Source organism: Scophthalmus maximus, chromosome 22 (genome assembly GCF_022379125.1).
Source record: "Scophthalmus maximus strain ysfricsl-2021 chromosome 22, ASM2237912v1, whole genome shotgun sequence".
In the NCBI taxonomy this organism is placed as follows: Eukaryota; Metazoa; Chordata; class Actinopteri; order Pleuronectiformes; family Scophthalmidae; genus Scophthalmus; species Scophthalmus maximus.
The window spans coordinates 10,890,995-10,912,009 of NC_061536.1; the positions used below are offsets into that span (position 1 = coordinate 10,890,995).

Genomic DNA, 21,015 nt, shown 5'->3' on the forward strand with positions numbered 1-21,015 from the left:
TATTGGCGAGTGCGTCAAAGGTTTCCATTCAACTTCTCCCCCCCCCCCCCCTCGTGATATAACGTCTCTGGAAGTCACGCTCTCGCTGAGCGCCATGCGTCCTGACAATCTGCAGGGGGGGAATTAGGGGGCGCACGCGACACCAAGCGTCTCGTTGCCCTTGACAAACAGCGAGACCATCGGAGCGGCCTTAGAGAACAATCGATCTGTGCTTCCTTTTTTATCTTTCTTCTTCTTCCCCCCTGCGCTAAGTTGTGCAGTGGAGCAAAATGCTCAGTATGGATCTGGCGCTTTCACCACCTTGTCCTCGCAGCAACTTTCCCCCTGTTCTTTGTCGGGGGCCGCTGTCGACAGACGGCCGGTCGCGTCATCCTATGACTTTCCCCTTCACCTCTTTCCTTGTGCCTCAGTTTCAAATTGTTACACAACCTGTGGCCCGTGGCGTCTGTATTTTTCCGCTTTGCTCCCCAGTCGTATTCCTTCGCCAAAATGTGCGCTTCGTGGCAATCCAATGCACTCTGAGAGGCTGCTGGATATGAAAGCGCGTCGCCCCTGGAAATGAGGCTCTGTGCGGGTATGACCAGACGCAGCCAAGTGTGCGGCCGGTGCCTCACGCGATGTCGAGTGTCGCGGGCCCGGCTGCTGCCGCCGCTGTCCCGGGAGGCCATGGGCAGTGGGGGACTGTGGGAGAGGTCGCACAGGTTTCAGTGAGCATGTAGCTTGCAGTAAAAATATAAACACACACACACACACACACACACACACACACACACACACACACACACACACACACACACACACACACACACACACACACACACACACACACACACACACACACACACACACACACACACACACACACACACACACACACACACACACACACACACAAGCCGCGGGCCGGGATCTGAAGTCTTAGAGCATCAGTGCAGCACGTTCACAAGAACCCAAACCCCGGTGACTCGGCCTCCTCTTTTGCTGACGATGTGTGAAACCAGGGGAGAAATTCCGCGATACATTCATCGGGTGTGTTTCGGGTTTTTTTCGGAGCTGTGTGCTCGCGGGGGGGAAAAATTAGCGCAAACATTCTTCGAGAGATCTTGTGTCGACGCTGCAGAGTCACTCAACTTTGTCCATGAGTGTCATTCTGTTTTACAGGTGTGTGTTACATAACTGTGCATATATATATATATATATATATATATATATATATATACACGTTCGCCATCAGAAGGATGGTGCAGTGTGATCTGCAGCAGCAGCTCCGGGCGTCCGTGAGAGCATCTGCACAGGACGTGTTCAGGAACAGTACTGAGTCACTTGAGAAAAATTATTATTAAATTAATTTTAGATTGCATTTACTTAATGAGCTGCAGGACATTCTAAACGTGGAATCATTAGCCCCTCTTGGCACGTCTATCTTTTAAAATCAGTTTTCATAGAGTCATTGTTTTTAACATGTGCCTTTTGTTTCTCATAATTCATTTTGGCCATTGGTTCCAGTCTGTTTCGGCGCCACTGTCCACAGTATGGCTTTTCTGTGTGAGTGCGTTGTCTGTCTCTGCTTAAGTAAAGATTAAATAAGTAAGTAAAGAAAATTTCTTTCACGCACGGCACGAATAAAAAAGCGTCAGGCAAAAGCCCGCGGAGACAGCTGGATTGATTAAACGTTCGCTCTGACGCGAGACGGGCGGTTGAAAGGCACAGCTTCAAAATGCGGCTTAGGCGCTCTCGGTGTTCACACGAGGTTGAGGATGCAGCGAACACGCCACGGGAACAATTTCGCTTTTTACTTTTCTCTCTCGGGGTGAGAGGAACAGCTCGGGACGACCCCGAGCGCCGGGCCGAGATCAGGTTGTAGTTGAGTCTAACAAAACAAATGCACCTTCCATGAAGCTCAGTGCCAGATTAGAACTGCACAGAAACACACAGAAAAGGTCTTGTTTCTTTTTTTTACGAGGACGACACAGTGAGGTTGCCGGGCAACTGGTAACTCCAAAACACCACTCAAAAAGAAATTAGAGCGCTATCATCTACCTTGTCATCGGGCGTCTGCACGCTGTGACGAATAGCTTCTGAAAAAAACTTCCCACACACACACACACACACGCACACACACACACACACCTTTCTCCACGTTGGAATTGCAGCAGGGCCGCGGGGCAGGGTTTGAACTCCTTCTCCCCAAACCGCTATTTTTTCTCTTCCTCTCCACCACCTCCATTCTTTAACGCAACTACTCCCATCGCCGCGGCGTGTGGCCCCTTTGTGGTCAGAGGACAACCCGCCTTTTTCCTCTTGTATTTCTTCATGTCCATAACCGTCGAATCGTAAGACAATGCAAGTGTCGTGACGGGGTTTTCTCACCAACGGGACCCAAACCCATCACCCTTAGTAGTTTGTGACGCAGTATTAAGATCGACCCCCCCCCCCCCCCCCCCCCCCCGCGGATTAGTTGAGAATTACAGACAGGAAACAAGGAATTCAGCGTCACAAAGTAACGTGCTTCAGTAGAAGCGCGCTTGGCTTTTTTTCGACCGCTTCACATAGTCGATCGTGTTAAGCGGGATGTTTTTGTCGAGCGCAGCTTGTGGGCGGTTCTGCTCGGCCTTGTTATACTGAATCACTGAGTCCTCTCTGATCTGGAAGCGGCCCGTATGGCTCGACATTCAGAGGGTGTATATTTACCTTTCCGAGTGGGGGGGGGGGGGGGGGGGGGGAAACCCCGTCCTCATTAATAACGGTGCGGTTGTTATGTCTCGGAGCTGTCTCGCCCCCGCCGACGGTCGGCTGACGGTTTGCTGAATATCAGATGCTTACATTTCATCTTGCATAATCATAATAATAATAATAATAAATTTCATTCACAGAGCACTTTTCACTGCTAAAAGCGATGTCAAAGTGCTACAGAGTAAAAAACCAGATAAAAGAAATAAAAAGAAAAAATAGGTTTAAAGAAGAAGAAATACATCTGTAGAGGAAAAAGTACAAAAGTTTAGCGTGAAAGCGAAGCAGCTTACATTTGGACGGGGTGAGTGGGATGGAAATGGAGCCGTGCGAGTGTGTGTGTGTGTGCGTGTGTGTGTGTGTGTGTGTGTGTGTGTACACGCACGTATCACCGTCCCCTGGCGCGGCTGAGGGAGCGGGAGATTTTTCCGCGGGGTTCCAATTTCGCCCGCTTGAACTTTGTGGTCCGGCGCGTCGCGATGAGCGAGGCAGAGCACAGCCGCGGCGGGCCGACCGCCATCCGGAGGGGAGTGACGCGGTGAGAGTCAAGGGGCCCGGGCGCACGGCGTCGCCTCCACGTGAAACCTCTGGATCCTCAGAAGCTCGGGGTCTGGTCCCCCGGCCCCCGCGACTCATCGACGTACCGCCACGCTACAAGGGGGGCGGCTTTCTCTTATCAGATTCTTTCCCTTTGTCCGCGTGGCGCGGCGGGAAGCCTAATGCCTCTTATTTTTCGATTAGAGACGCATTCATATTAGCGCGGCGGCGGCGGCGGCGAGACAAAAGGAGATGATGAATCTATGAATTTCAATGCAGTCATAGAGTCGCCCCCCCAATCTGATCGGTGCCACGTCAGGGGTGTGGGCTTATCGCGGATGGATTGGTTATGGTTTATGAGCTCTCCACGTGCAGAGGTATTGTCCCTCAAGACGCACAGCCGGCTGGAGCCTTTTGTGTTTTCATAAAGCCGATACGAGCGGGTCGTCAGGGGGCTGGGAGTCGAACCGCTGTCAGTTCCAAAAACCTCCAACTTCAGACACGGAAAGTGCAACTTTGAATGCGGAGCATGGTTCATAACACCAGGTATCAGAAATATTTAAAAATTAGGAGTGTTCCTCATTGGAGCTGGATTTGCAATCAACCCATAACCCACTGTTCCTCTCGAGAGAATATTTCTCTGGTGCATATCAAATATACTTGCAATGACTGTAAATAAAGATGGACAATGCGTCTCCACTTTGTCCAACTGTACAAAAATTGAAGCCAGAATATTTTGGGATCTTACGCCTGCGACGTCATTTTGAGTCTGCACAGTGGCGATCGTCGCGAGTCCACTTTCAGCCCGTTTTCATATATGTAATGAAAGTCAAACTTATCAGAGAGATGAACACTTGCACGTACATCGGTGTGATACCTAAACTACCTCAAATGACAAAAACCTTCTTTGGGGGAATTTTTTTTTTTCTGACGTTTACTTTGACTCTTTGAATTTGGCCCATGCTCACTGAGATTCGTGGGGATTGTGAAGTGCGCAACATAAACAATTAAGATGTGGCTCAGGCTCGTGGCCCAGAAAAGAAAAAGATGCTAGACGCTACGGCGAAGAAGAAAAAAGAAGAAAGAAAAAGCAGGACTCCCAGACACAACATGTCTGCTCTCAGCACCAGGTAGATGACCAAGTGCACACTGAGGCACAGGTGTGTGTGTGTGTGTGTGTGTGTGTGTGTGTGTGTGTGTGTGTGTGTGTGTGTGTGTGCCTGTCCCTTGGGTAACCATTGGTTTCCTTTGTCTGGTCCCTCTGGTCCAATGGGAGCCCAAAGGCTTCAGACTTTTAACTATGTTTCCCCCACACACACCCACACCCACACACACACACACCCACACACAGACAGACAGACACACATAGACACACATAGACACACATAGACACACACACACACACACACACACACACACACACACACACACACACACACACACACACACACACACACACACACACACACACACACACACACACAGCCTATATGTGATATGAGCGGGGCGAAGAGTCATTACGGCCGCAAACGCCTGCAAACGCTCACGCGACCAGAGAATTGAGACGCCGCCATCTGGCGGGGGGTTTTTTTGCACACAGGGCCGACCGAGCGGGTACGCTGGGTTTTCCGCAGCTTCTTTCCCCAGAACAGATGGACGTGGAGAGGAGGAGGAGAGGAGACAGACACACGCAGTGATACTTCCAGAGCCCCGGTGATCTAATAAGTGTCTAAAAGGAGTAATGGATCAGCGTGAAGCAGGTAAGCAGCGAGCGGCTCGGCTGCCGCCTGACCCAAGACGCACGCAGAGATAAACAATAGTCTTTATTCTCCTCTTTTATTTCTTTTTCATAGCTAAAATTCATAACAGGAATCCAATTATGTTATCGGCGTTGTATAAGGCACACGACAGCATTCCTATGACAGGTGGGTAATCTTGTGAAAAAGTGTTTTGACAGTCCGTCAAAGCGCCAACGCCGGCTGGAGTCTAATCCTTTCGGCTTCATTTTGAATGTCATTCCGTTTTTTTAGGAGGGGGGGGGGATTTTAATCTGTAATATGAAAAGCCCCCACCACCACCATCACACACTCAAACACGCCCTGATTCAAACATACCCCTATCCCCCCGGTGCTCGGCCTCCGTCTTCCCCTCCCTCCCTCCCTCCCTCCGAGCATCTTCCGTCTCTTTATTTCCACGGTGGCTTTATATTTATTTAAACCGCTTTGCACTTTTGTCTGAACCTGATAGGACGGCGTCCAATTCCGTTGTACATGTGCAAATACGACGAAGACTCTACCCTGTTCTGTTCTATAAATTGTTTGCAACATCGAAAAGCTGAAACATGAGCTTCCCGATGTTTAATCACCAACAATGAGGCAAGGGCGAAGCCGACGCCAATCGGATTATTTAAAACACCAAGATATCACCACTATCTTTTCATTTCTTTTAACCCAATTTAAAATCCCCGTTACTCTTCCTTGTCCAGCGTTCACAGTATTGCTTTAAGCGCTGCAACTAATAATTGTTTTCAGTCATTTCATGTATTCATTGATAAATCGTAATGAAAGCTTCCCAAATCTGAGGCGATGTCTTCAAATTTGTTTTATTTTGTCCAACCAACGGCCATTACACATCAGTGTACTCTATATTAACTGTGGGAAGGAGGTGGTCTGAATCTTGTGAATCGTTCCCGGAGATTCTGTAATTCTCGGATGGACTCGCCCCGGGAGAATTTCCGGAAATGTTACTCGCATTTACAGGCTGACAGGTAAAAGCCGCCCCCCCCAGCCCGTCAGGAAAAGGGTTCAGGTAAATATCCGGGATTCAGTGCACGTCTGGCAAGCGGCTCGTGTCCGTTTGGGTCTTTGACAACTCACAGCCTAGTGCGATGTGCAATTTAGAAAAAGAAAAACAAACCCAATAATAAAACGTTCTTTCATTGTTCCGTCTGTTCCCATGAGTCTCATTCTGCATCACACAGACACACGTACACATAGACACCACCCACCCACTCTCTCTCTCTCTCATGGACCTGTAAAGGCTGTAAATAGCCCCCTCTTTCACCGGTCCACCACTTAAGGACACAATGTGCACGGGCTCCAGTGAGCACGCTGAATGGCGGCATATTTGCCCGTGTTCCTCCCCTTTTCTCTGCCGGAGTTTGAAGTGGCCTCTCCTCCCGGGGCCGTGTTTGCGTCTCCTCTGTTGTGGCTGAGGAAGATGAATCATTAATCATTACTCGTGTCCCGGCCTCCATCTGTGTGGGCCCATGCTCAACTGAAAGGACCCAGACCATCCCTTTAACCCCCCCCCCCCCACTTTTGTGGGGACTTCTGTGCGGCAGTTTTTTTTGTTTCCGTGCTACAAACAATGTTTTATTATTATTATTTATCCTCTTTGGATTGTGGACATTTTGATTTAAGAGCAAAAAATCCTCATAGTTTTAACCACAGCAACCAGTTTTACTGTAATGTCATTTGAAAGCATTTGAAATATGCAAAAGTGTTCGGTTCAAAGTGTACTTCAGAATGGCACTAATGAAAACTTTCGAGAACAGAAAGGTGCCAAATCATTTCCATTAGGAGAAACGTGCTGTTTAAATTCAGAGACGATACAAATTAAAGAACATATTGAAGTATAAAACAAATACAGCCAAAAAAGGCCCTAATATATAACACTACAAATACAGAAACGATACAAACCGGAAAAAAACAAATGCGACTGAATAAACGCTGCATAATGCAGCCAGCACAACAGAAGTTCCCCAGGCCTCTAGGGGGCGCTAACAGCTTGAGCTTCGACTCGAGATCAGACAAAAGAGTGCGTGGGAAGAAAAGCATAGAGCGAATAAATTTTTTTTTTTTAAATGGACGTAACTTCCGGGTCCGGTAAATTAAACCATTGCGTTAAAAAAACGCCGGAAAACTGCATTCTCAGGAATGACCATCGGGGGGCGACTCTACTGGTTGCAGAAATGAGTGGGTTTCTATAGAAGTCGATGAGAAAATTACGCCACTTCTCACTTGATTTAACACGACAGTAAACATTTTCCTGAGGAGCTTATGATCTCGGTCGCTAGTTTAAAGTCTTCTTCAATACAACTTGGAAGAAAACTGGTGTAAAGAGGCAGATTTGTTTTAAAAAACACATTCTTTTTTTTTTTAACATTTGGCATCATTTCTGAATTCGCAACACGATTCTGTCTCGTCTTACACAGCCCGACCTACTGTATATCCATTAGACTGAGTCGTTCCATCATCTAAACGCTAATCGGTCACAATAATCAAGGGGCGGAGCTAAACCCAGGGTGCAAAAAGGGCAAAAGGCTGCTCCCCGATTCTCCCGGCAAAGGGATCGCCGCAAACAAATGAGCAAAAGAAGCGGGTCAGCCGCGGCGACGGCATGATTCAAATCTTCGCCAACGACTCGGCGTCTTCGGCGTGCAGGGTTCACTACAGTAACTTGTGGGGTTGTTATTTTTTCACCTGTCAAAAGGTGGAGGACGCCGCAGCCCCCGACCGAGGCCGGCTCACACACCCGCAGTCCACCTCCGGCGAGGCGAAATATCTTTCTCCTATTGGAAATGCAAAGAATGTCCCATCGCTGTCGATTGCTGGCCATTGCGGTACGTTTCGCCCCGGCCCGCCACAGTACTTAAGCCTGGATTTACTGCTACAAAGTCAAATAATCCAATTATCCAAGCCAGCAATGCGTGTATCTCTATCCCCCCCCCGACACTTGTATTATAGTCCGGCTCTTGTAAGCCTCTATTTTATAAAAAAAATCTGTTTAAATCACAATGAGCACATTGCACTTCTTGACACATCTTCTGAACAACATCTTTTAACAGTTACGGCTCTGGTCAAACGCGTCGCTTAGTGACAACCGTCGACCAAAGTGTGAGCTTCTGGTTTCACTCATCCACCACGTGATGTTGAGAGTTTCAACATCCCCCCCCCCCCCCCGGCCCCGGCTGCTTTTCCCATTCCCACGTCTTGGGGGAGATCGTGGACTTGATTCCCTGCAGACTCGCCGCTGGACTTTTTGCACTGCTCCTGTTTTCTGTTCTCTCTGGTGTTTGTTTCTCTCCCCGTGTCGTGTCGTGTATTGTGTCCGTCCTTCTGACTTTCGCTCGCCGTTGTTTTCGACCAGTTCTCTCCCAGAACACAATACTGAGTCGGAGGCAAATTTATCAATGATATCAAAAAAACAAGATGAAAGTGTAATATAAATCACTGCTCGAGGACGTACTGCTGTATCCGATTGGTCGAGCAGGGCTGAACTATGCATTATGTAATCAGAGTCGGTCGAGTCTATACAAGCATATGAATTAACTTCACTAACGTCGGGTCATTTCTGTCGTTGGGTTTTTTCAACTTTTATCCGCTTCTGTTTGGGGGCGACCGCACCGTTCTGTGAGTAGCTGCAGAGGCACAGTCGTACCATATTAAATATTAAACTACCTCACAGGCATCAATGCAAAATGTGCATGTGCATGTGTGTTTGTGAGTGTGTGTGTTAGTTTTTTTTTTTATGAGTGTGTGTGTGTGTGTGTGTGTGTGTGTGTGTGTGTGTGTGGCCCCTTTTCCAGCCATTTAAATGACTTTTTTAAAAAGCAAGTGGTTCATCAGCAGGTCAACCTCGAAGAGACATAGGTGATTTATGGTGTTTGCAGGAAGGAGGAGGAAGAAGAAGGAAGGGTGGTGTGTGTGTGTGTGTGTGTGTGTGTGTGTGTTGGGGGGGGGGGGGGGGGTCGTCTAACATCCCTATCCAGAATGGGACGTTTTGGCAGCCTGCATGTTTGGTGTCCCTGCCGTGACAAAACTGTGTTGACACCGCGGATGAAAAATAGGCCACGGTGCTTTCAGGAACACACAACAGCAACAACAACAACAACAACAACTCTTAAACTTCTAAAAGAGGCTGCCTCCCCCTTGACGTTTCTAGCCTGGGAAGCCTTCCTCTTCCCATGTGCGACAACAAAGCGTGGCATTGATTTTCCAAATAAATCTCAAATCTCCTCCACATGAGCTACACTCTGAAAACGTATTGAGACACGCAAATCGTTGCGCGCTTTATACGTATTTTGATTTTTATATCTGAGCATCAGCACGGCAGCCACGGCTGACCAGTCGGGTCCACCGCCTCCCTTACTCTCCTCCTACACTCGTGCGCTCCTTCCTTTCATCCTGGGCCTTTGCTTTGATCACAGTCACTCTTAATTTCCTCTCCACTTCCTCCGGGGCGGGGCCGGGGCGGGGCCGGGGCGGGGCCGGGGTGGGGGGGGGCATGCTCTCATTCTCGCGTCCCCTCTGATTAAACGCGCGTATGCGTCACGCGGGGCTCCATTAGCTGTGACGTTCGCCACACAGGATTTGTAATATTGTCTGTGAGGAGGTTGGAGAGGAAAGAAAAGAAGGCAGATCCCACCAGCGAGGGGCGATGTACTTCAGGGGCTGGACGAACGGAATCGTTGGGTCGCTCCTGCATGTGCACACACGCCAATTCACCCTCGCTCACCCCCCCCCCCTCCCACTCTCTTTATTTTGACATTTTTCCCATTTGCATTATTTACTCGGGTGCAGATTTTAATTTAAGATACCACCGCCCGTTGTCTTGCTTTTGCAAATCAACCGTTGTGAAAAATATTTTAAAAAATTCTCTCCAGCCTGTCGCAACAGAGACAAGGTTTGGTTTTATTTCATTTCTTCTTTTTGAGGACCTCGGAGAAATGATCATTGAGCCGCAGCGTGCGAGGACGTGCGCCAGGCACTGTGCCAGAGATCTGGGCTAGGAATATTAGAGAGAGGAAAAAAATGATCCGAATTGTGATTTTGTTGTGCAAGTGTTCAAAACCAAAACATTGTTATACATTACCAATATTCTTTTTTTTTAATTATCGCAACACTACTAGCTGCCAATCACACAAATATCCACAAACCCCAACGCATAATGTGCTTTATCCTCTATTTTACTCATCATTTACTAAATGGACATCGGGATGTATTGGATTAGACTTTAAACTGGAGATTGTGATGATAACCTACTTGATAGAAAGGGAAAAATATATATGCAATGCGCTTTGATTTTTGCTATTTGTACCATGAGAAGGATCCGAAAAGGATGAAAAGCATTTAAAAGGTTTTTAAAGACTTGAAAAAAAAAATAAAAAAAATTATAGTTCTATATTTACTCGCTTTCTTGACAGCAGCTTAAAATGAAGACCGATGCCGCTGTCGCGTCTGGAAGCAGCTATAGCCTGGCTCCGTTCAAAAAGCTAAAATGTATCCATCAACGGGAGCAGCCTGTGCAACCCGAGGACGACGACGACGACGACGACGGCGAGGACGTCGTCTCCTCTGCTTCACCTTCCCGAATCAGTTCCCGGTGGTTCTCAACTCTTAATACGCGGCCACGACATGTATCGCCCCTTCATCCAAAGACGTGAGCCAGGAGCCAATTCCTCTTTGCTCTGGAGGAAACAGACGCGGCTGCCGTGAAAAAACAAACGAGCCGTTTCAACAGACCAAATTCAAATGCTGTCGACTCACCCTGTGGCCCAGAGTGTATTTCCCTAAAAAACACAATGAATATATCAGAGTATGTTTAGCGCATAAATATTTAGATTAATTTTGGTCTTTACCCGTGGTCCTGTTTACCCTGTATTTTAGTTTTCCTCTCCGGGCGCATCAGCTCGGTGCTTTTCCTGTGGGTCCGCTGTTTGATGTGTGAGTGAAAAGGCCTCGGGAGTTTATGAATGAATATTTTAAAAGGGATTCAGTGAGGCGGCGGCGGCGGCGGCACAAAATGGTTCCTCTGTCCTGCCTGCGAGTCATCCCGCCGCTAGCCCCAACTCGGGTATCTCATAAAAGCAAAGCTGCATCACTCTGCTGGGAAGGGCGGTCGAGTACAGGAAGAGGCCTGTGTACGTGTGTGTGTGTGTGTGTGTGTGTGTGTGTGTGTTCAGGAGAGAGAGAGAGAGAGGGGCTTCGGGGGAGGAGGGCAGGAGAACGGACAGAAAGAGTGCGACACAGAAAAAACAGAGGTGCAGGGTGTGGGGGGGAAAAAGGGCGAAGCAAGAAATGTCTGGGGCCAGAGTTTCTAAAATGGGAACTTGTGCTGCATGAAACCTGCGGGGCCGCCACATGAGTTATGGTTGCAGCCAAGTTGTTGGGGCCGCAACGCGATTCGGAGATTGGAGCCTTATTGGTCGCGCCGTCGATTCCTACTTCCGTTGCCTCCGACAGAGGCGGAAAAGCAAAAGAAGAGAGGTTCCTGCGTTGACACTGTAACGCTTTGGTGATGAAATGTTCTTCATTGTGAGAGGTCGTGAACAAAAAAAGCCGCCGCTTGACGTTCACTTCGATCGGAACCGACAACGAAACCCTGACGCGAAACCCTGAAAGCGGCATTAAGATGAGCATAACACAACAGAAAATGCCTGGAATACGTCGTGGTTGACCGTCATCTTTTGAATTCCAGGAGAAACTCGACAATACCAATTGATGACCTCGCGCCAAGTGGGGATCCAATGAGCGACCTCATCCTCACGGCGTCGGGAGACACACACCTATTAACCCCAAAGATCCGCAACTTAACGATTTGAAATAACAGCGTGGGTTTTACGACGGCAAAAAAAAGGATGAATGTATTACTTCTATTCTTTCATATTTCCTGGTGTTTGTACTGCATGCTTATTGATTTATTCCTCTTTTTTTTTTTAAATGACATCTCCATCTTGACCGTCCTCCTTTTGCTGCTGCGACGCGGCAAACGGCCCCACAGTGGAAGTCGTGAAGAATGATCTGTATGTCTGGTTGATATTTCAAGGTCTGAACGGCAAAATGTTGTCAAAGATTGCAATTTTTCACATAGTTTCCACCTCAGACTTCATGTCAGCGAGTGAGAGTTCAGCGTCCTTGAATGTGAATTCTTTCTCCTTTTCGACACTCGACATTTTTGACATTTCTTGATGTTGGCGGAGATCATCGTGGGGAAATCCCATCCCCCGGGTCTTTTTGCGCTAAGCGTCCTGAGCCAACATCGCAGAGTGCGTCGCCTCAGACATCCCGGGGGGGGGGGGCGGGCTGCGGAGCTCAGATGGGGGCCGGCGTGATAAACACACATACAGGAATGCTGCTTTGCTGTTTTTCCAACGGAATTCACTGGCTCCGTGTCATGATGTCGTGTGTTATTATTTTTCTGCACTGACACATACGGTATACACAGTTTATATACTGTTTATATATGTGTATGTTAACGTGGGCTGTTTCACTTAGGGTCACTGGTATGTTGAGTACACGCCGGGTGAAAAAAAGTCTGTGGCAGGGATCGGACATTACTAAAGCCGCGTATCAGAACCACGTGTGCCGATACAATGGTGCATTTTTTATTAGTAGAGTATATGAATGTCTTTATCTGAGTCACTATCCAATACCCTGTGGCAACAGCTCGAGGCCAAATCAAAAGGCAGCATGACCTTCGGCAGCGGGCAGTTGGCAAAAAGAAAGAAGTAGGTCAAAATCAATGATATAAAATGATGCCGCGCAAAAGTGTGTCATATGATGTGCTGTAAAAAATGTCCCCCGTGTCTTAATTGAATAAAATAGATGGGCTTCGATGTGTTTATTAATCATAACCTCGGTGCAGCGAATCCATTATCTACGAGTCAAACTTTGTAATGTTGTAATCAATAACGTTGATGGATTTTCACAGCTAGAAGAGATAAAAAAAAAAAAAATTAAAAAAAGAAAGTCCAGTGTTAATTGCTGCTTTCAGAGTCCAGGGATTTTCAAGAGGACAATACTCTGGACGCTCAGCGAATAAAAGGACCGAAGACGACCGGGAACAGTGGGTGAGCCCCCCCAGGTGTGGGCCATTCCCGGGCAGCCAATCGGCCGCCTGCCTCCAACGGCCGCATGTGGAAAGAGCAACACATCGTGGCCAACAGGCGGAATAATCTGCTTTCAACGACGACTTTAGACATATTTCTTCTCTTCATACCGAATGTTTTGCTCCTTCAAATGACACTTTCTCATGTCAGCGACAACGCCGTGGGTCGCGATGCCGCTCGGGATGAGAAAAGAAAAAAAACCCCGCGGCTCCGCACCTTCCTGACTTACTGAACTTTAAATTCCAAAAGAATTTGACAGGAAGAGTCGCTGGTGCTTTTGAAATTGGAATGCTAAACCAGCGCTTCGTGTTTACTTCCAAAAGCGCTCGGCTTATCTGTTCACTCGGGCGCTTTATCATTTAAAGGGGTACACCCTACTTGATTTAGCACAAGAGCCTCTTTCTTTTTTTTAAGAATGAGATACGATCGTGCCCCCGTTAGTAATATTCATGCAGGGGTTTTGGTTTTTCCTGGTGTCATTTGAGAGCCCTTTAAGGCAGACGTTGTTTTTTTCTCTTTCTGATGAAGCCCCAGAATTCCCCTTTAGTTGTTTGCTGTTTGAGAAAAACAGGAAGTCCGGCCATGCCTCGGTTCATTAGCGCACGCAGCCACACACACACACACACACACACACACACACACACACACACACACACACACACACACACACACACACACACACACACACACACACACACACACACACACACACACACACACACACACACACACACACACACACACACACACACACACACACACACACACACAACTCAGTGCCTTTTTGCACGGCCGCGCAAGGACTTGTGGAGGAATTCACAGTACTTTGCACAGAGTCTTTTCTGGAAAGAGGAAATATCGAGCGCACACACGGGGAGGTGTGATCCGCCTGGCGAGGCCGCGAAACGCCGCAATGTGAGAAGAAACACCTCGCAAAAGCAAACAGAGCCATCACAAGGCGAGCGCTTGTTCCCGGGCCGGGCCTCAGGGCCGCGCTGCTCACATCTCTGTGAGAGGAGAAGAAGGAGAAGATGGAGGCGATGGAGGCGATGGAGGGAGGAGAGAGCAAGAGGGAAGAGGAGAATAGAAAAGAGAGTGCAGAATTAAATAGTATCTATGACTTTATTGTACTGCACTGTGCCTTTTATCACCTGTCTTATTCTACGTCAACATGTTTTTATTTTCTCTTTTGAGTATTTTAATGTGATTTTATCTGTTTCCTCCCAATTGCTTTCAGTGTTTTATGTAGAGCACTTTGAATCGCCTTGCTGTTGACATGTGCTGTACAGATAAACTTGCCTTGCCTAGTAGAAGGAATGAAGTTATCGGTGTTTTCATCGGCTCTGATATTTGTCCGGCCAATTGTTTTGCACCCAGCTCGAGAGTTGGCATATCATTTGAATCCTCTATTGTTATTATTATGAACGCATGTTCATTTCATTAGTTTGTGGGATTACAGTTTACATTGGAAGTTCAGTGCTTTCCCCTACCATTGAATTGGCGCCCCGCCCCGCCCCTCCAACGGGAACCCCGGCCCCCCCAGGAAAAGTCTAATTCATTTTAATAATAAGCTTTTTTTGGTGTATTTTACATATAATGCCAAGCAGAACTCATTTAAGTTCACTTTCCTTATTCCTCATTCCTGTATAAGAGATTGTGGATGAAACTTGACGTGATTTGTGAAACCTAACCCTAACCCCCCAACAACCCCCCCCCCCACACACACACACACACACACACCAGTAAACCTATTACACTGGACACTTCGCAACCATAAAAATAGTATTCAGAGCACAACAAAAAAGTACAAATAAGTTACAGTTTGACAGTGAGACTTGATCTGCTTTGGATCTGGATCGGTTTCCCACGGGCTATTTCACATTTGACTCATCGACCATTCAACGGGGGCCCCAAAATCTTACTATGCTTTTCTGCAGAGACAACAATGAGCCACGATGTCTGGAATCCAGACGATACTTTATCCCCCCCACCCCCTCTTTTCTCTCTCATTTTCCCTTCGGTCACACGCGGGCTGTTTTTGAGATACCTCCGAGCTTGTCATGCTTCACGATCTGCAATCCGCCGTCTCATTGACACACATCGCCTCAGCGACTCCACATTCCTGACGTGGAAAGAGGCAAAAAGGGGTTTGCTCGAGGATGTGGCTGTTGCTTTCAGGCTTGTCTGGCTGATTTCTTTTTCTTTTTTTTTCTCCTTCCTTTTCCTAAAGGCCACTTCAGGACGAGCCCACCCTGTACGAGCGGTATTCCCCCTCCACGGATTCGAGGTCTCTCGCGCCGAAATTCGTCCACGCAGGCGAGGACATCGGCACACGGGCAGTCCATCCCACGAAGCCAATGCTCTTTTTGTGCGGCCAGAAAAATACAGCACATGTACAGTAATGGCATTAATTCTCAAACTCGCCCCCGCCTTCTAAACTACGATGATCGCCTCAGACACTTTTTTCCACTCTGGAAAACTTCTGCTCTGATTGGAGGACGAGCGCTCCGCCGCCTGCTCTGTTCTGTCGCCACGTGCATCCTGCGTCGCTGTGATGCCTGGCGCGCGGCTCCCGGGACTGCTTGTTTACGTTGGCTACGCGGAGAACCTGTCAACTGAAAAGGTCCGAGAGCCCGCCGAGGAACCGCCATGGGGGAATATTTTCCCCTTCGCAGTCCAAACAAAACCCACGTCGGGAGCGTTTATGAAACGTCCCAGAAAAGAAAGCCTTCCCCCCCCGCGTTCCTGTGTACTGCAGATGTCTTGCATTGTTGGCAACAAGAGCTGGCAACCACATGGCTCACCGGGACATGTTTGTGATGCATCACGTTGATGGTGCACGTTAAGCGGCCAAGCGCGCTCTCTCGCGTGCCGAAGCGGCAGCGAGCATTCGCGATCTGCTCCGTCTCTCCCCCGTGAAGCATTTGTTCCCCATCGGCGGGAGAAAAAAAAAGGCCACTTCACAAGCAGCGCAGTTGAAAAGCGAAAAAAAAAAACGGCGGGATGAAACCGAGCCGAAACCGATAGCAATCAAACAATAAAACGTCCATGCGTACGCGCAGCCTTGACAGCGTTTGCAGACTTTGCACGACTCTTTGTTTTAATTCCCCCCCCGCTATCAAGATACCTTAAAGGACGAGGAGGCAATTGGCCTCGCGAGCAACCGCCGAGATGTGTTTGCAGTCTGTATTCATTCGTGTGCGTACGAGTTTGTGTGACGACTGAGGAAATGAACTGGAGAGGCTATACACATCCCCTTGAACGTATCGATGGGAACGCGCTTTAATTTGCTGCGTATGACAACGCCTCGGCGCCTTCGCTTCTCTCGTCCGTCATTTCCGAGGCGATTTGCATAAAAGTCGTTTTTGCTCCATAGTTTTCTCGGTTAAAGTTTAGTTTTTAACTTTTCATTGACAAAGCTGCCTAATAGTCTGTATGTTTTTTTCCAGCGTTGGGGCCTGAAGTGCGTGTCCTTATGTGACTGTGTGTGTGTGTGTGTGTGTGTGTGTGTGTGTGTGTGTGTGTGTGTGTGTGCGCGCGCACGTGCGCGTGCCCCGACGTTCTTTTACCACACGCATGTGGTGAGTGTGTAGATCTGGTCACCGGATCTGGACCTCCAGCTTCTGCGAGACACCCGGCTCATTGAGATCCAGAAGGACTGATTATTTCTGGCATTCCACATCTGGTAGCGGTTGAGGGCAGCGGAGCCACTTCTTCTGAGAAATATACAAATATGTAGGACAAAGTGCACATAAGCGGGGAGGGAAATGGCTCCACGCTGTGTGCCACTGGATCCAACTGCGTCCTGGTGGAGTTCGGGTTTGGGATAGGTTGTTTTTTTAAAGGAAATATCTTGGTTAGTGAACTGCTGTTTTGAAGCCTCCAGTTTAAGCATTTTGCCCAGCGCCATCTTGGTTTCTTTTGGACCAGAAGCAGGCCTCGAAGGGGCGGGTCTGTGCTTCCTCGTCTATTTGACCCTTGATTTTAAAAAAAGGACCATCGTGCTGTGTTGAAGAACTCAAGAAAATGTTTACCCACGTTAGAAATCGAGTGATGATTACAGTCATCTTCTCAGAAACTGACCTCTTTTCACAAGCGGTGGAGTCGCCCTCTGCTGGCCATTCTAGAGAACAACAGGGTTCAGGCCCTTCTGCATTGGCTCATTATCCGGCCCCGGTGACTACGTCCATTTTTATATATATATACAGTCTATGTTGTTTTTTCCACCGCGGCGTGGCCACATTAGCAGTTCACCTGTAATAATGTCAGGTTTGACGTTTCGTGATGGACTATTTGGCCAGGAGCAGAAACTTCCTGGAGTCTCTGCTGGATTCTTGGTAAGTTATTTAAAGAAATTAAAGAAAAAATGTTGTCTTGATTTTTTTCTATAAAATACTCATCGTGTGAAGTCAAGCGAAGAGACAAAAGGGTTATTATACATAATGGAGCAGCATATTCACAAAGACACACCTGAGTGAATACGTACACGCACGCACACACACACACAGAGTCCCGATGATATTATCCGAACATCTGCGGATTCATTAACACCTGCCGACACGTGAAATTTTTCATGCCTCGCGCTGCTGCTCTCCGGAGTGCGATGTGCGGCTGAGAGAATTTATTTATCTCTCTTCGTGTGCGTACACGGCGCGGTAATCACCGGCCTGCTGATGCGCATCCCTCAGTTAAGAGAGACTGTCAAAGCCCCGCAACGGCTTTGAGTGCGCCAACTTCTTCCAGTGAAACGGCCGCGTGATTGCGATGTAATTATTCAGAGTCCTCTCAGCCGATCTCCACCTGGTTGAGACCGCAATCCCGGGAAAAAAGTTATCCTTGGATGGCTTGTTTGAAAGTTGGAGCACCTTCTCTCAGGCGAACGCTGCAGTGCATCGTGAAACCCTTATTGATAAAGCGATGATTAGCGCTCCCCCTGCAGGAGGACGAGATCAGAGAAGCTCTTCACGAGCGGGAGGACTGAGGGAGGTTCGACTGCAGTGGGACGCACTGAAGCGCAGGTGGAGGAAGTATTCAGATCTTGCTTTTTATTTAGGTATTTAAGTACAATTCCAGGCAGATGAAGTGTCAATTTACATTTTAAACTATGTAAGAATGACAAAATGTACGTATTGAATGTAAAAAATGCTCAATGAAGAAATATGTATCATACATACTGCATTGGAGCTGCAACAGTTAATCGATTAGTCGCCAACTATTTTTGATAATCGATTAATCGGTTCAATTAGTTTTTAATGAAGTCAAAATTCTCTGATTTCAGCTTCTACAATGTGAATATTTTCTGGTTTCTGTGCTCCTCTATGACTAAATATCTTCGTTGCGTGGACAAAACAAGACATAATCTTTGGATTTTGGGAAACACGATTGACATTTGTCACCATTTTATGGACCAAACAACTAATTAACGATAAAACAAGATTGACAGATTTATCGATAATGAAAATAATCGTTGGTCGCAGGCCTATGCTGGATATTTACCTACCGCTTGCTGCTTGTAGGTTGTTAATGTTTAACCATATATATATGAGGCTGCATCTAATGAATGGTCAAAATGCTAGGGGTGCTAAAGGGATGTAGCCAAAGAAAGCAGCTGTGGTTGGGGAAAAAGAATCTAAGAGCCAGGCCTAATCAACCCCCACACTGTCAACATGACGGCACTGCATTGCTGAAATATTAAGAGCTAGTGAGTCGCAACCGTCAGAGTCTAATAAGATGAGTCATTTTTTTCGCGGAACAATATATTGACATTCAATTCAGCCGGTGTTTGCCTTTCCAATGAGGCCATTGAGGTTTTGAAAAGTCACAACCCCCCCCCCCCCGTCCCGTCCCGCCGCGGATTAAAAAAAGTAACAAGCAGGACCGAACGGTTGTTCCCTCCTCTCCCATCTTCTTTCCCTTTTCATCATTCCTCTTCCGACCTGCCGTCAACAGATATGATTTGTCAGGGGGGCAATGAGCAACAAATATCACCGCTCGTCGTCTTGTTTGCGGTGAGTTCGGCCCCAGTGAGCCCCCGAATGGTGCGGCTGCTTAATGACGTCTGGCCTTGTTTGCCGCTGACAGCGGTATTCACATCCAGGGCCCCTTTGGTCTCCGGGCTAATTAAAGTCATTCTTCAGTAATATTCCTAAATCAACTGTTTCCTCTTGCCTATTCGAGACCTAATTGGAAGCATGTGCACTCAACCCAAAAGGGCTCCTTTTAACCCCTGACACTTCAAGAATGTGTCCGTTGCGGCCATTGATTTTTTTTTCCTCTGCCGTTGTTTCTCCTGTCTTTATTCGTGCCAGCGGGAGAAAAGAAAAGATGTGGCTGGGACGTGTCGCCGTTTCCACTTCTGTTTTGTGTTCGGTGGAGAGATTTGTAGTCGCTGTGATGCTTAGCCATCTCGGCGTCATCAGTGCGTGTTCGTCAGTCCAAGGCCGACCCCGCGCGTCACGCTGAGAGGGTTGAGCGAGGGTCAGGGGTCGAGTACTATTATCATCTGAAGAGCACTTTTTGGCCAGAAAGAAAATAAATGTCCGGAGTCGCAAAAAAAAATTATCCGAGCCCTTTAAATGCAGGTCACGCAGCCTATTAGCCTATCAACATTACTAACAGGTCTAAACAATTCATTTATTCTAATTCAGTCTTATTCATTCTTTTACACATAAGGTGGCTGCAGTAGGCTATTTATGATTATTTGGTACTTTAACTTTGCATTTCCATAACATTGATGCAATGTTTTGCAGCATTCGCGAAAAAACCATAGAACTACTACATTAAAGATAACAGTTGACAATTTTGCTATTTTTAAGGGGAAATTCTATTCCCACCAGAATTCACATCATCATAGCAGAATATCGTCGATTGCATGTCTCTTAGCTGCCAACAGAGGGCGCCGGAGCCGAGTTAACGTCCTCGATTTGCACACTGGTGAAGTTTGTTGCCATTTTTTGTGGCGTCCTCTTCGAGGAGGGGGACAAACTTCTAATTATCTGTACCGTCCCAGGCTTTTTTGCCTCATTTAAAAGTCTCAGAATAGCTTCTCTCAAATCAAATAAAACCATTTCTTGTAATCGCCACCCGTGAATGCCGTTTGATCCAGTGCCGAAATCTGTCTCTTTTTTTTTTTTCAACATTCTTTTTGTTTTTTTGCCGTTTGCTAACTTCTCATCACAAATTTAAATCTCCGGCAGTACCCAGCAATACTATGAGAAAATTTTTTGTATTTACTTGTATTTTTTTCTATGGGCTACATATTTTTTTTACAATTGGTTCAGGGTGACATAAGGCCAACAACATGGAGAGCAAAATGTAAAAACTTATTAATAATTTCCATACCTTTTTGACAGAGAAGGGAGCCACCAGCGAGCCAATCACGCGCTGTACGTTATTTCACCAGAGGGGGCAGCGGAAAGAACTCAGGCTTCATACACGGAGATCTAAAAAAAACAAAAAAAACAACAACTTGTCATCTGCCTGCAGAAGAGTCACTGTTGAATTACAAGGTTCTTTTTCTCTTTCTACCCTGTGATTTCGCAGTGATTTCATCATCAGGTTAGCGCCTTGTAGAAATCCTCTCTGATCACAGACATTTTCACTTTGGCGTGATGCTGCTTGTTTACAACTTTATCGTCTACACTACTCACAGACGTGTACGGGTGGAACAGTCCTGCGTCTTACAGGTACTTTTCACCGCTCATTGTGAAAACTCTACTCTACCGTCAGAACACGCGTAACAGGTTATGAAGGGGAAGGGATTCAGTAAACTCTTCTAACGTTACTTGGCTGTTCAAGCTCCTTTGTTATTTGAATGCTTCTCCATTTTAGACAAATTGCCTCCCGCCTGACTTCCC

At 47.3% G+C, this 21,015-nt stretch overlaps 1 long non-coding RNA gene across 1 annotated transcript in view; it reads right to left on the minus strand.

Annotated features, from left to right (window-relative positions):
* The window catches only part of LOC118292165, a 26,697-nt gene continuing 5,682 nt past the window's right edge, over positions 1-21,015 (minus strand). Inside the window, exons 2-3 of the long non-coding RNA XR_004786846.2 lie at positions 20,501-20,601; positions 1-681 (exon numbers count right to left, since the gene is read on the minus strand). This is a non-coding gene — a long non-coding RNA (uncharacterized LOC118292165). The remainder of the gene's footprint in view (positions 682-20,500; positions 20,602-21,015) is intronic.